Source organism: Leopardus geoffroyi, chromosome B1 (genome assembly GCF_018350155.1).
Source record: "Leopardus geoffroyi isolate Oge1 chromosome B1, O.geoffroyi_Oge1_pat1.0, whole genome shotgun sequence".
NCBI lineage: Eukaryota > Metazoa > Chordata > Mammalia > Carnivora > Felidae > Leopardus > Leopardus geoffroyi.
Genome location: NC_059327.1, coordinates 82,145,793 through 82,161,936, shown reverse-complemented (window position 1 = coordinate 82,161,936; position 16,144 = coordinate 82,145,793). Strand labels below are relative to the sequence as shown.

At 37.8% G+C, this 16,144-nt stretch overlaps 1 protein-coding gene across 3 annotated transcripts in view; it reads left to right on the top strand.

Moving 5' to 3' along the window:
• LOC123591930 (hedgehog interacting protein) overlaps positions 1-16,144 on the top strand; it is a 96,265-nt gene that overhangs the window by 14,079 nt on the left and 66,042 nt on the right. The gene's annotated exons all lie outside the window — the stretch shown is intronic.

Here is a 16,144-nt window from a genome sequence, read left to right as displayed (position 1 = left end):
GGCAACAGCAAACCATTCTTTTCCCGCATCTGTTTGTGAGTCTGTGTCATAAAAAAAAAATGCTACTTATACTGTGCCTTCCTTGTACAATGTTTTTGCAGGTAAGTCAAATGTTTTAATCTATAATTAGCCATCTTTATATTACATATGCACATATTGCCTTCTTTCTCACTTCTCCGATTGAATTCTCATGTTAAATAATCTAGCGGCATATAAATAAAATTATTGTCAAGTTTGTTTTACAAGAGTGTGACATGCTATAATATTGGCAGTATAAGCTGTAAAGCAAATTGTGGCATTTTAAAACTGAGGCACATTCAACAGCTCATGACTAAGTTAGGTTGAAACAAACTAACAGTATGATTTGGGGAGAACTGGTTATCTTTGTCATGTCTTACCTGGGGAAAGAAATCAAAGGAGGATTTATACTCTTCTACTCGTAGAGAAATAAACTCCTCCTTGCTTTGTTGAGCTCTATTCAAAGGTAAGAACATCAAAACCAGAAGAAACAGTCGGGGAAAAATATAGGTATATTCCTCACACCAATTCATTACCTACCATTTAAAATCATTAGAACGATTCCATTAGAATATAGGGATTGCCACATCATTGACACCACCCCGCTTCAAGAGTGTGTTGTCAGTATCACTAAGACATCCTGCATACGAGAAGTACCTTATGGTACTTTTGGTCCTTTAAGGAAAAGTACTTCAGCACCAACACACAGATCATATGGAAAACCTGTTTAGCTCAGTAGTTTCAACTTTCTTCCAGTAAAAGTTTTCATTAGACTTCACAGCAGATCATCAAAAGTCTCTTAAAATGAAGCATTTGTGTTTTGCACATAAGACTTCAATAAATACTTTTTGGAATGTGTTCTGATAATTCACTGCCAGTGGTACCTAAAAGAACAAAGAAGATACGGCAGCAAATACATTACTCACTAGCAGTGTATTTTTCTTACTGTGAAAGTTATACTCTCTATGAAAGAAAAAATTGGGACTGCATTTTAAAAATCATCACCTATCATCTCATCAGGTAAAGAATATCACTACTTACGTTTTGATATACCTCCAACTTTTATATTAAAATTTGATGAACTTATCCTGACTACAAAGGTAACACAGGTCCATATTAATAAATGTGGAAACACACAAAAATATGTTTCCTTGCAGCTTTTTCCCTAAGCAGCTTTAAAATAAAATTGAAATCAAACTATATATACATCTTTTTAACCTTCTTTTTTTGACATAACAATATGTCATGAGTATATTACCAAATTTGAAAACTTTTCTCAAAAACCTAGTTTTTATCTCCTCCGGGTATTCCATTTCCTAATTATGAAGTGTTTCCTTTTTATCATTGTAAATAATGTGCTTTATCATTCTTGTATGTATTATTTGACCTGCTCATGAATGACTTCCTTAACGTCCATTCACAGAGCGTTACTGAGATGGGGACATAGATCATTACACATCTTGCCAATGGCTTTAGGATATGTTTTCAAGTATTTGAACGAATAACATATAGGGGCACCTGTCAGTTAAGCGTCCAACTTTGGCTCAGATCATGATCTCAGCTCAAGCCCCGTATTGGCTCTGAGCTGCCAGTGCAGAACCCACTTCAGATCCTCTGTCTCCCTCTCTCTCTCAAAAATAAATAAACATTTTTTTTTTAAAAAAGAATAACATACAGCTTTTATGTATTATTTGAATAACAATGTTGGTATTAAAAAGATAATGAATGGTAAAATGTAGGTGTTAGAAATGAGCTCAATTTTGTTGTAAGAAGTAAAGAACTGGTATTCTTGTTTCTACTTTAACTACCTAAAGAATGGGTAGTTAATTAGGGTTCCTTCGGAATGGGTAGTTAATTAGGGTTCCTTCGGAATGCCTCCGTTTCAGTTTGTGCCCATTCGTTGGTGTAATGAATGAAAGTTTATCTTCTCTGACTTTGAGACATTTTATCATGCAATAAAATTGTATAAGCCAGGTTATGACAGTGCTATGGTTCCGTGCTATCTATGTTCTGCAGGCCTCTGGAAATTCTGCAGAAGCCCTTGTGTCTTCTTTCTTATGATAGTTCCAGGGCTTTTAGGGCTTAAATATAAACTTCAAAATCCATTATTCTGCATTTGTAGAATATATGACATGACATGTTTTAAAGTGCAATATTTGAATTCCCTTGAAGTTTGGCACTTGTGATGTCAGTAAGATAGGAATCTATCACATGGATTTTTGAGTATGTACTGGGTAGTGAGTAATGATACCACAGCCTTGTTCCCTCAGGTAGGTGATGCTATATCTGTCCTTTATCTTTGGCTCCATGAAACTTCCATCTCGAGTCATAAGTTGGAAGTATTAGGAGAGGCTGTCGTTGGTATGATGGGGCAGGTGCCAACACATTCATGAATTGGTCACACCACTGGTTTTTGTGATATGCCCCTCAGAGACTTCTGGAGTAAAAACATTTTCAAACTATTTCACAGTAGTTTCTTTAGGCTTCTTGATGTATGAATAGTGTGTTCATGACAGTATTCTGTGTCAACAATCATTTTGTATAGATGACACAAATAGAAGTCTCAAAAATTATGTATATTACTTCTCTGTTCTTTCCGTTTTAAAATTCTCAGAGAGGACATAAAGCTATTTTAACTAAGGTATTGATTGCAATACTCCGTTCACAGAAATTAGTAATGTATACTAACCCCAACCTTCATATGTTTGAAATGAAAACAAGACAAACCACAATGAAGATCCCTCCATGACAGTAATTGATGACCAGTCTGAGTATATTAAATCAAACATAAAGAGGAATTCCTGATTATAAGAGTTTCTAAAAGCTAGGGCTTGCTAGAGGGGAATCTGGAATTCCTTTTCTGTTAATGGTCAAGTAAAAATCGACAGGGGTTTCTATCACCTGGTAATGGACTGACCTTTTTGTGGCAAGGAGTTGGACTTGGTTGATATCCTCAAACCTTTACCAGCTCTGATTCTTAAAACTACTTCACAGAAGTGCCATCCACATAGCCAACCATCTAGGGAACTTAGTCAACTCTTCCCTAAACGGTCCTGTCTGAAGCTAAAAATATGTTGTCTTGTTTTTAAAAACCCAAATTGTGCTGCCTATATTGCAGGGGATTTCAGTACACACAATTGTCTGTCTCACCAAAGTTAGATGCAAAACTGCAAAACACAAGCTAAAGACTTCTTTTTGCTATAGGAAATAAATTGTGGAGTTGGATTAATGGAATAAATTCTATGCCGTATGAATTTAAATTATCATTTTATTTGAGAAAAGACAATTCTATTCACAACTCAAATCTTAGAAGACTGGGGTTTGTGACATTGCCAAATAAAGAGTGAGTCAGAAAAATGTTTTAATTTTTTTTTAACATTTATTTATTTTTGAGAGAGAGAGAGAGACAGAGACAGAGCACAAGTGGGGGAGGGGCAGAGAGAGAGGGAGACACAGAACCCGAAGCAGGTTCCAGGTTTTGAGCTGTCAGTACAGAGCTCCACCTGGGGCTTGAACTCACAGACCACAAGATCATGACCTGAGCTGAAGACAGACACATAACCAACTAAGCCACCCAGGTGCCCCAGAAAAATGTTTTAAAAGTATGTAGTGATTTGATCGAGTTTTGATTATAGTACACTGTAGAAGCTAACTACTAATACTGACACTGAAGAATGACCCAAGTGTTCAGCTGGTGAGCAGTCCTTAAAATCATCATTTGTGGATGTATATATGTGTGCACATGCATTGTTTGTTGTTGTTTTATCCCAAAGGGAGAAATTTAAAAAATTATACTCTCTATCTCCCCAGGTAAAAATTTCTTTAAGATACTGGTAGTGTGAGGGGCACCTGGGTGGCTCAGTGGGTTAAACATCTGACTTCGGCTCAGGTCATGATCACCTGGTTCGTGGGTTCCAGCCCCACATTGGGCTCTGTGCTGACAGCTCAGAGTCTGGAGCCTGCTTCAGATTCTGTGTCTCCTTCTCTCTCTGCCCATCCCCCACTTGTACTCTGTCTCTGTGTCTCTCTGTCTCTCAAAAATACATAAATGTAAAAAAAAAAAATTAAAAAATAAAAGAATGGATGCACAGTATAATTGCCTGAGAGAGCTTTCAAAATTGCTGCTGCCCAAATTAAATCCCCCACTGTCTGGGATTGGGACTGAGGCATGGGTATGTTTTTAAAGCTTTCCCAAGTGATTTCAATGTGTAGCCAATTTGAGAGCCACTGATCTAGACTGAACCAAACCCCTGGGTCAGTTACATGTTGAATGAGACACATTTTTCTCTGCCCAGATTATGCCCAAGTGCTATTACTGAAACGATCACTAAGAACAAATGGTTGAATACTGGTTGTCATTTGCCCCATACTTCTTATCACTTAATTGGCCTATACATATTACTTGTCCACTTTGAGTGAAGAGAGGAGTTAATTTTCGTGCCGTGTAAGATTCTTGAAGTTTTGAAAAATAGTATTTAAAATCTCAATAATTCTGTTTGAACAATTGCTTTGCCCATTAAATTTTTCCTGTTTTTGTTCCTTTTGGGCCCTGGTATTCAGCTAATTGGCAAAACATTATCATTCCTGTCCCTCAAATATGCAATTTGCTTTTATATCTGTAAACCCTTGTAAAAATGACACCAAAAGCTACTCTAGTGTAATTTTACCAAAGTTCTCCTGACTACCAAGGATCTGAAAGTCAGCCTTAGCTTTGTGTGTGTGTAGTAAGGACAAGCCTGCACCTGTTACCTACAGGGTGGCCCCTCAAGGAAACTAACACACAGCTTTCTCTGCCACTCAGTTCTCATGAGCGGCCAGAAGACGGAGGGGCTCACACCCACAGCAGCCCTTTTGGCTTGCAGAGTGCAGCAGACAAAGCCGAAAGACTTGTCTATCACTGGAACAAGTGTGACTGGACTCCTGTCCCTCTCTATCTACTTGGATCCTCATTTCAAAAGATGCTTTTCGAAGCAATCCTTTTACCAGGGGAGGAGAGGACATAAGGCTGAAAGCTGCTGATTGTCCGGGTGACTGAGCCCATTGAGGTGGGACTCTTGAGAGACAGTGGCCCGGGCGCCGGGGAGCTACAGGAGCATGTGGAGGAGGACGCAGGGTGTGCCGGGGCAAGCCCCAGTGGGGCAGCCTCTGATTTCACATGCTTGTAAATCACACGCATAATTATGAGCATCGAAAGTTTAATGAAATCCAAGTGCTCGTCAACCCATCAGGGCTGATGTCCTGCTTCTTGAAAGTTTGTCCGAGACTTAACCTTTCATGTTTTTCTCTGCCTTTAACTTGCTGTCTTGATGCAGCCTCTGGAATGTCAGTATATTTTTGCTCGAGTGAAATAAGTGAGGGCAGAAGTGAGAAGCAATTTACTTCCCAAAAGTGCAGTGGAACATAGCATGCACACGTATGCATATGGGTGTGATTGGACCATGTGTCACATACTTCCTCAGAAAATCATTAGAAGTCTGCTTTTAAGCATACTTTAGGTTGGAAGAAAGCATGTGTTCCCTTGAAAGAAAGCTGCAACATATATTTGATAAATATTACAATAGAAGAATCACCATCCTAAAATGTTTTTGTATATATGACAAAATTTAAAAGTGTTTGATATTTAATATTTAAAGTGTGTGATGAAATTACTGCATTAAAAGAGAATTGCTATAGTGGTGGAAATAACCATTAGGTAACTTCATTCTGAAAGTGGGTAGAGAGTTAACTAAATAGTCCTCCTCCAAACAAAAGCTTTAAAATGCCTTCCCTTTTTTGACGTTTAACATTCTGGTTCCAAACTATTAAGTTAAAATGTAAGCAAAATGTAGATTGCAAGTAAAATTTGGGTCCTCAGTTATTTTTTTTATATCAAGGTAGTAAGTAATTAACGATATGGTATTAAACCCAACTCTCTTTTTTTTTTATTGAGTGTAGCTGACCCTTTACATCAGAATGCCCTGTACTCTGTGAAAAATGTTTTTAATTTTCCTATAAGTTTAATCTCATCTGAAATCTGCAAATGTCCACAGAGAAATTATTTTACAGAAAGCAAAAAGTCCCTTGGTAATGTGAAATAATCTCAGTGTAATTTTTTGTTTGGTTAAGTTGGTTTTCATTTCTGGTGTTCTTATTTCTTTATTTTGGCATTTGCATTGTTATTGATAAAACATTTTAATAAATATAAATGAGCGTATATATGGTGCATGCCAGTGTAAGCCAGTTTAATCTATAAATTATTTTCCATCATGTATCATGTTTTTTACTGAAGCAGAAACTGAAGTGGCAGATGTAATGTCCCTCCAGTTGAACAGAGAAAGGTCTGCCTTCTCCTACATTTTAGATCCCATAAGTCACAGCTGAGGTGAGGAAAGTTTTTACATTAATGTCTTTATATTTATCTAAGACTTGAAGGGCAGAGGAAATAGAGCCTATAAATCTAAGTCTGTGGTAATCATTAAAACAAGTGAAAAACTAAGAAATCTGGACCCCAGAGGAGGTCTCTGCCACTCTTAGAAAGCATCTGTGTGAACATGGCTGCCGCCACCTCAGGGTATCTGACTAGAAAGGGAAGAAGAGCTATTGTTGCTACCACCTGTCATTGCTTTCTAGTGGCTGCATTATCTAATGAAAAGGAAATAGCAGGCATCCCAAACTATCTGTAAAGAGTAGAAAGTAGCACAGCACTCCCTTTTAGAGACATTCAATAGCGTTCTTTCCCAAAACTACAGTCCTCAAGCAAGCTGCGTTAACAAGTATACTGCAGTCTGCATTCTTACTAATCGTAACCGCCATTTCTCCAGCGCTTCCTTTGCTAAGCCATGACACAGATTACCTCTGTAATCCTGGCATAACTCTGTGAGGCATGTGTTAATATCCCATTTCACAGACGAAGAGTCTGAGGCCCAGAAGTTAGGTAAACTGCCCAGCATAGCACAGCTAGCCAGCACCAGGGCTGGATTTCCAAGGCAGCTATCTGATGCGACGCTCTCAACCCCAGCGCTCACCTGCTCTGTGCCTTTGGTCAGCTGACTGCGTGGGAGGAAGGACGGAGAGGTGCGTTCCAGAAACAGAGATTGGTGACAGGCACTCAGTAGTGCTCCACTGGGCTGGCAGGACAGTGAGGAGGCAGACAGCCTAGATCCAGGGTCAAGCATACAAACTTGGGTTCCAGGCACTGGGTCCCCGCCATGTGCTGATTGGCCTTAGGCAGATCTCTCTAGTCTTAGTTTCTTCATCTGTAAAACAGAGATAATAAAAGGTTGCACCTAACACTTTATATGCACAATTTCACTTTGTTTCCATGGCAGTCCCGTGGAAACAAAGTGGTATTGATGTATGTGTGTGAGTTTTCTTTAATTCAAAAAGATAAACCTAGACTGTATTTTTATTTATGTGTGTAACTAGGAAAGACCATACCTTCATTTTTACAGCATCGCCTCTTGATAGTAGATGTATACGGCATTGCTACCTACCTCAGATGCAAAATTCTCCAGTTCTGGAGTTCCTCAGGGCACACGCCTAAGGATGGTTAAGCACAAAGCAGCTGACCCAAGAGGACAGCAGCAACCTTTCACCAGAATTTCCCTGCTTTCATAGTAGTTTTTCTCAACCTGGATATTATAGTAATGAAGGTCTTTTTGTGTGTTTATTTTGGAACATGGTTTGTGTCAATCTGCCATAGAGTTAATAAATTGTAGGATTTGCAAAGGAAATATACTGGGACTGAAAACTAAGAAGGCACATATTTTTGCCCACTAGCAACTATTACTCAAAGTACAGATGTAGAATCTCAGGATTTGGAAAGGAAGCAGTTGGGCAAAGTCGCTATGAAGTTAACATGTAATGTCATGATACAGAGAGTGTATTACTCAACAAAGTTTTGCTTTGCTTTGCTTTGCTTTGTTTTATTTTAGAAAAGTAGATCAGGGGTGCCTAGGTGGCTCAGTTGGTTAAGTATCTGACTCTTGATTTCACCTCAGGTCATGATCTTATGGTCCTGGGACCGAGCCCCAGTGAGGCTCCACGCCAAGTGTAGAGCCTGCTTGGGATTCTCTCTGTCCCTCTCTCTCTCTGCCACTTTCCCATTTGGGCTCTCTCTTTCAAAATAAATAAATAAACATTAAAAAAGAAAGAAAGAAAGAAGAAAGAAAGAAAGAAAGAAAGAAAGAAAGAAAGAAAGAAAGAAAGAAAGAAAAGTAGATCAGTAAAACTTACCATGAGGTCAGGGAAGAGAGAACTTTAAAGGAGAATTTCAAAGTTAAACAAAAGCAACCACAAACATCAGTGAAATGTACTAGAGATCAGGTACAGGAATATAAAAATGCAATGACCTCAACTATCTCCCTCTTGTTTATGTAGCATTTTGCTTTTAATAGACTTCTTTAGGGGCGCCTGGGTGGCGCAGTCAGTTAAGCGTCCGACTTCAGCCAGGTCACGATCTCGCCGTCTGTGAGTTCGAGCCCCGCGTCAGGCTCTGGGCTGATGGCTCAGAGCCTGGAGCCTGTTTCCGATTCTGTGTATCTCTCTCTCTGCCCCTCCCCTGTTCATGCTCTGTCTCTCTCTGTCCCAAAAATAAATAAACGTTAATAGACTTCTTTAATTTTTGTATTTATATGATATATAGATAGATTGATTTATATAATATATGATAATAATTTACGATAAATAGGTTATCAATTACTATAATACATTTTAGTTTATTTCTTGCTAGTGTTCATCAATTGACATTAGGTTATTTTTAAGTCTATAAAGTCTGATTATGTTGAACTATCATAATGTCAAGGTGGCCAGAACTGAGGACATATATAAAGTGTTTTTAAAAACTGGATCACTGCCTAGATAAAAATCAGCTTTGGACTTTGCAATCAAAATATGCTTTGAAAAATAAAGTCCTGGGGTGCCTGGGTGGATCAGTCAGTTGAGTCTGACTTTAGCTCAGGTCATGATCTCGCGGGTTTGTGAGTTCAAGCTCCGTGTAGGTCTCTGTGCTGACAGCTCAGCCTGTTTCAGATTCTGTATCTCCCTCTCTCTCTGCCCCTTCCTTGATCAGGCTCCCTCTCTCTCTCTCTCTCTCTCTCTGTCTCTCTCTGTCTGCCTCTCTCTCTCTCAAAAACAAATAAACATTTAAATTTTTTTTAAAAAAAAGAAAAAGAAAGTGCTATTTATCAAGGCCATTCTGTAATGTATTATAATGAGAAAAGCTTCAGAAAATCTTTTTCAAAATCATCTAATTTCCTATCCCAGCGTGACTTTCTGATACCAGGTGACAACACATTTTGTCACAGTGGCTCTCAGAAATTACCATCAAAAGGGAGGTAAAATTTGAATCCTTTAGCAGGTTAATTTCCATTTCTATCTGGGCATGACATATACAATTTAATTTTAAGTTCATCCATTCACTCATTTTAAAATAATGTGTAGGGGTGCCTGGGTGACTCAGTCAGTTGAGTGTTCAACTCTTAATTTCGACTCAGGTCATGTTCCCAGGGTTGTGGGATTGAGCCCCGTGTTGGGCTCTGCACTGAGTGTGGAGCCTGCTTAAGATTCTCTCTCTCTCCCTCTGCCCCTTTCTCCCATGCACTCTCTCTCTCTCTCCAAAAAAATAAAAATAAATAAAATTTTTAAAATTCAAAGATAAAATCAAAAAAATAAGTAATGTGTAATTCCACAGGCCTGTATTTCAGATCACAGAAATTCTGTAAAAAGTCATCATTAAAGATATAATATGTGCTAATTACTCTATCATACATATATATATGTAGGAAAAGAGAACATCAATTAATTTGATTAATTACATCATTGCTGGCAATTGAAATTATTTAATCTGATGTGAACTGAGCCCAATAAACTGAAGCTAATATAAAAATGAAACATTATGACAAAAGATATTAACTGTATATATTGTTACAAAATTCTTGAGAAAAAGTATGCCTTTCAAATATCCAAATATCCAATATTCCAGCTCTCTTTAAGAGCAGCTAAATTCTTTACTTTGTTTTTTAATTCTAATAAGCTGTTTCTAAACCAGCCTCTTATCCTAAAGCACCTTTGATCCAAATGGATCACAAACTTAAATAAAATTACATCTGTCCTCAGGCTATTTCTAGATAGGGAAAACACATCTGTTCTAAGAATCCTTAGCCAACAGTTTGAAAATGTTCAAAAAAATTCCTAAAAAAAAGAAAAGACAGTGTATGTAGTGTCAATGGAAGACTCTTGAAGTTAGAAAAAAATTAGGAAAGCACTATTCTAAAAAGGATAAAGAGATAACCAAATTTAATTCCCATTAAATCTTAGGTTTTCTATGAAAGAATTGATGATGAGGCTTTCACAGTTCAAACGTCTTTGTTGGATAAATGTGAACACACCTGTTCAGAAGAAGGTGAAACAAAACTTGAAATGACTTCCATCCACCTACAGGTCACCAAGCATCTGTCATAAGTTATATTTTAGACTGGATTCAAGCCTGTGACCTGAGGTTGAAAAAGCTACGTAGCTCATTTGCTCTCTTATGCAGTCGGCTGTGGTTTTTCCTCTTTTAATCACCATTCCAACTTCTGTTTAAATCTCCAGGGGTTTGGAAGGTCAGATTGACCCCATGACATTAATAATGTATTTACACCCAGGGTCTCAGTGCGTATCACCTGGGGCTGATCTTAGTTAGAATTTTGTGACTTGCAGTAATGCGGCTAGCTCCAAAAAGATTTACCCAATAGCTGCCACAGCTCCTTAATTGCAACATAAAGACAATGAATGGCTCCTTGTCCAAGGAAGCTTGTGTATGAGTGTGTGTGTGTGTGTGTGTGTGTGTGTGCATGTGCGTGTGTGGGTGTGTGGTGTGTGTGTCTATTTTAAGATTTCAGTTTTGATTAAATGTCAATACATATAAAACTTCTGCAGAAAAACAAAACAAAACTTTTGGACATGACTGATTAGGTAAGCTTCTTCCCTTGTAAATAATCATTAGAGGCACTACTAAGTAAAACCTTTGGTGACAGCATCAATTTCCAACACCTTTGATCCCTAATGTGTTACATTCCTGTCATATCCCGCCTCACTTGGGTATGTGTGAGAACTAATCACTGCGTGGCCTTAATACTCATCCACTGCCAAGACAAGGGTACCAGTTTTGCCAGTGGTTGTGTGACCTAGAGCAGTCTGCTTAGCCTTCTAGGATCTCTGGGTCCTCATCTTTGAAGTCAGAGGACTAGGCTAAATGATACCTTAGGTCCTTTCTAGCTCTAAATTCTGTGAAATAGAAAGCAGTGCAAGTCTCCCAACTGTTTCTGAGGGAATTACAGTAAAGAGAAGCAGTCGGTGTGACTCAAGCACTGGGAGCTTCATGCTTGCCCAGGGTCAGTGAGTGTGGGGCTACCTTTGCTTTATTTTGGTTTTTGTCTTCTTTGTCCTGATGCAGCAACCCCATCAAGTGTCTGCCAATGCAGAGCTTACTGGACACCTTACCACGCTGACCAATAAGTGCCCTCACCTTCTGTATGATCATCATCACTCCAATTAAAGCTGCATAACTCAGCATGAAGTGAGACTTCAGATTTCAGTTAATAATGGCAGGGCAATGTCTTTAGTGTATAGGGATAACGGCTGGTTAAGTTTTCAAACCTTCAAGTCTGAAGGTAAAGATCTATTCTGACCTTGAGGTGGGCTGAGGAAGAGACCACTCTGGAGCTGGGGAAAGAAAGAAGAAAGTAGTTCTAGGAGATGAGGTCACAGAGTTGGGCATCTGTGTGTTGGTGGGGGCAGGAAGTATGTATTCATTATTTAATGCAGGGTCTCACATGTTCTCGGGTCTTTGGCTTTTACTCTGAGAGAAATAGGGAATCATTGGAGCGTTTTGAACAGAAGAGTGACATGATTTGACTTAAACTGTTTAAACAAGATCAATAGCAGCCTTGTTGACAGTAGACGAGGAAGAGCAAGAGAGGAAGCAGGGATATGGAATACTGACTTCTAGCACCAGCTCTCCTGTGAATGTGGCCTGTCATTGAGCACTCAAGCTTCGATTCCTCACCTGTAAATGAGCAGATCGATAATGGCTTAGTTCCTTTCAGTTCCAACCTCCAGTGGGTCAGTACTTGGAGGAATATTTAGAAATTTATCCTATTTAATGTAATCACGTTTACACACAGTGTTCACTGAATTTACCTTCTTTCCCATAGTTTTAAAGTGCTAATTTTCAAACTCGGTACATTAACAATGTAGAGCATTCAGTGGGTTCCGGTGAAAGGTTGTAAATTATAGGAAAGTATCAATTGTGATAATATAAAGAAGAGGGCTCACTCTGCCAGCTGTAAATGATAATTCCTGAAAATAATAACCAAAAACTATGTGTGCACACATGCGCACACACATACCTCCTTGGGAAATGCAAATTTAAGTAGAGAAAAAGAGTCCGATGACTGTTTTTTAAAAAGATAATTACACTTAGGATCGCCTGGGTGGCTCAGTTGGTTGAGCATCTGGCTTCAGCTCAGGTCATGATCTCACGGCTCGTGAGTTCAAGACCCTTGTGGGGCTCTGTGATGACAGCTCAGAGCCTGGATCATGCTTTGGGTTCTGTGTCCCCCCACCCAGTCAAAAATAAGAAAACATTAAAAAATGTAAAGGATAATTCCACTTGGATTTAGCATGCAAGAAGCCAAGTAAATCTAGGTGTCTTGAAGTCAGAGAGGATTAAAGAGATGACAGAATACAAAACTATGGACCTTTAATAAGAAGGATATGCAAATGTTGTTGCAGGGAATTTCTAACCATTTAAATGATAAAATAATGGCCTTATAAAATACCCATAATTCACTCTCAAGTAGAATATTCCCAGATATACTCAGTGAATTTCTTCTTTGTGGTCGGCAACTGAACCTCATTTAACTAACCAGTCTTTGGGACTATAAATTCAGCTGGCAAAAAAACGATCTCCTTTTCTACCTGCCTGTGAATCTACAAAAGTTAATTTTGTTGTGGATAGAATAGACTAGATGTGAGAAATTGAAAAGGGAGAGAGAGTAATGCTTGATCATTTTACTTGCACTTGTAAGGATTTCAGTGCTCTGTGTTTCTTTGAGAGAAATCCCATGGTGCCAATTAACCTAACTTATTCCAAAACAATTCGCTGTTTGGAAAGAATAATTTTCATTGTGGGTGTTCCTTGAAATTGTATGCCTCATCCCCTGTTATTACTGAGATGTGTGCTGTGCAATTGAAAGTACCAGCTTCGTTTCCATGCACTGTAGAGATTAGAGCTGTATCCCACACACAGTGTCAGATAATCTGCTTTAATTTTGTCCAATGCACACTTTTAACCTTAAGTAAATTTTTAAATGTGGAAAAGCCACCCCAACTTAATATTAAACCAAATATTTCATGTCAACACTATCAAAAACACGAAAAGCAGGAGATTTGTTTTAATCAGGAAATCAGTTTTCTTACAAAAATTGTTAAGTAAGTCAACTTTCTTGGCTCGGTTTAAATGACATTTTTATTTTTCTTTGAAATAATGTGAATGTGTTTTTTTGCCTCCAGCATAAGACAAAACTGGACTAGAAAAGATTGAAAATAATTTAGCTAACTTGGTAAATGCATTCTCCACTTTGTTAGACTGTGTTGTCTATTTGGATTTCTGGAGTATTTTTTTAAAACCTAATAAATCAATTAACCAGTATTCATTCTAAGATTTAATTCAGTGAATAGAATATATGTGCTTTTCATCAGGCCACACATCTTTTTTTAAGTCTGAAACCACCACACACAAAGAATTTAATTCTGACAGACATTTGTTCTCGGCATAAATACTTTAGGGCCAATAGTTGTCCCCACTTAATCATGCTTCTTAAAAGTGAATTCCAGAAGACTTGAGGCCCCCAATGACCCCTGGTAAGGTGAGTTGTCAGTAAATTACTTTTATGATGTGCCCTAGGGAAGCAGGTCTGCTAGAAACTTGGTAGGGAGCTGGCCCCCTCTTGCCTGTAGGGATGACCTTTAACTTTATCTAACCTTTGCATTTCTAATTCTAAATTTCTGGGAGGCATTTAGTCACATTGTTGGATATCATACGAAAAGTGAGACCTTTCTTGTGCCCACAAGATAGGGTTAGCCCCACATTTGTTGTTAAACTTCCAGATGAAGCATGCCAGTAAGCTTTTTATTTCTACAATTTAATTTTTTCCCTTTCTATAATTCGTAACAATTTAATTTTTAATACCAAACATTTAGTGAGTTGAAATTTAAATGAGTTCAAAACAGACTTATAGTTAAATTATGACTGCCTTGGGTGACATTTGGAAAACACTGTAGAAAATTTAATCCCATAATTTGGTAATTTGAATTTATTGTGGCACTTGAAAATTTATGGCAGCTATTAAAGATGAATGATGATATTGCATCAGAATACATTTAATTTTTCACAAAACATTTAGTTATTGAAAACAAGTCTTGTCAACTTTTTTATTGTCTCCATCATGAGAAAGTTTTTATTGTGCTTTTTGGGATGCTAATGTACATTGAAATTATCAAACAGGAATTCAGATTAAGTTTTGGATTAAAAAAAATATACCCTCATTTGGCTATATTAGACTGAAAACATTGGGAAATAATGCCTTTTTACAAGATAAAAAATACAAAGTGATCATTAATGAAATGTCCATTAATAATCAGAGCATAACTTGATTGACCCAGATGTTCGTGTTTTATGTGCAGGAATGTCTAAGTTCCCTTCCTTTCCCATTAGTTTTGGATGACATTTAATGGGGCAGTATTTTTAATTCTTCCCTTTAAAAAAGTATTTCACTGCTCAGTTTTATTGTCTATAAGTGTATTACATGGTTTAAAAATATGTAGTATTTACATATTTACACACATACTTCTACGTATACTTGCGCACAACAGAACCCTGCATGGCTGGATAAAATATTGCTAAAGATAAGCTTGTCCTCAAAATTACACACCTAATTTTTATTCAGACAGTGTTTAGGTATATAAGTGTAAGTGCATAGAGTAAATGTAGAATATTTCTATGATCTTTTTAATTTTTATTTCAGCTTATATCACAAGCAAAGCTAAACTGTCTAAGCTTTGCATTTCAGCCTTTTGAAGAGATCAACAATAACAGGCATAGAAGTAATTACTATAACGTCAGTGATTTTTTAGTGGGGAAAGAAAGAGATCAGCAAATTCCTTCCTGTAAATCAAAGGTTCTGGCTCAAGAGCATATATAAACAAGATGTAAGTTTTAAATATAGCTTAAATGCCACCCAGGAGAGAAACTTCATGGTAAAAGAATTGTCAACAGACAGGAATCTTTAAATGACGGGGACGATATTAAATTGGTGACACTAACATTAGGAGTACACATGCATGTGCTTCCAAAAATTTCAGCACAGAATGTCCTCTTCCCCACACCCTGCCCCCAATTGTTTATCTCTGGATCTGGGAAACAGACTAATTAGTAAAGCAGAACGTAGATGTAACTTGTTGATAGCCCTAAGAAGATTTTACTTGAGAAAATCGCAAACCCACAATTTTGAACTGAATTTGAAAACTAGAGTGAGAATAAAATAGATGATATGTGTTAAGACACTAATATTCAGACTGTCTTAGGCTGTTTGTTTGTTTTAATCCTACCAAAAGCATTTGTTTGTCATCATGTCTGCACCTGCTGAGATATGGCCAGGTGGTTTTTATTTGTCTGTGTGTTTGTTTTTGTTTTGCTTCATCAAAAATTTTATGTTAAGGTATCTTGATGATTTTAGCCAGTACAGCCTGCTCTTACACTGTCATTGTCTGGAGACTTGTTATTCAATTACCATTAAACTTGGACCAAGAAGCAATTTATAATATGTGTTAGGTACTGAACTCATCTTTGGAACCCAACCCAAAACCCAGGACCTGGAATGTGGAGGATAGTTCCCCACAGGAAAATCAGAGTGCTCTAACCACAAGGAATGGATGGTGGGCAAGAAAAGCAATAGGGATATGAGAAACTCAAATCTAATGAAGGAGCAGAAACAATAAATTACCTGGTACATGGGAAACAACTCTTAAAGGGTATGGCCAGAAAAGAGACAAGAGCCTTTCAATGCAGAAGACATAGTCGGGATTGAGATAAAGCTAGAGG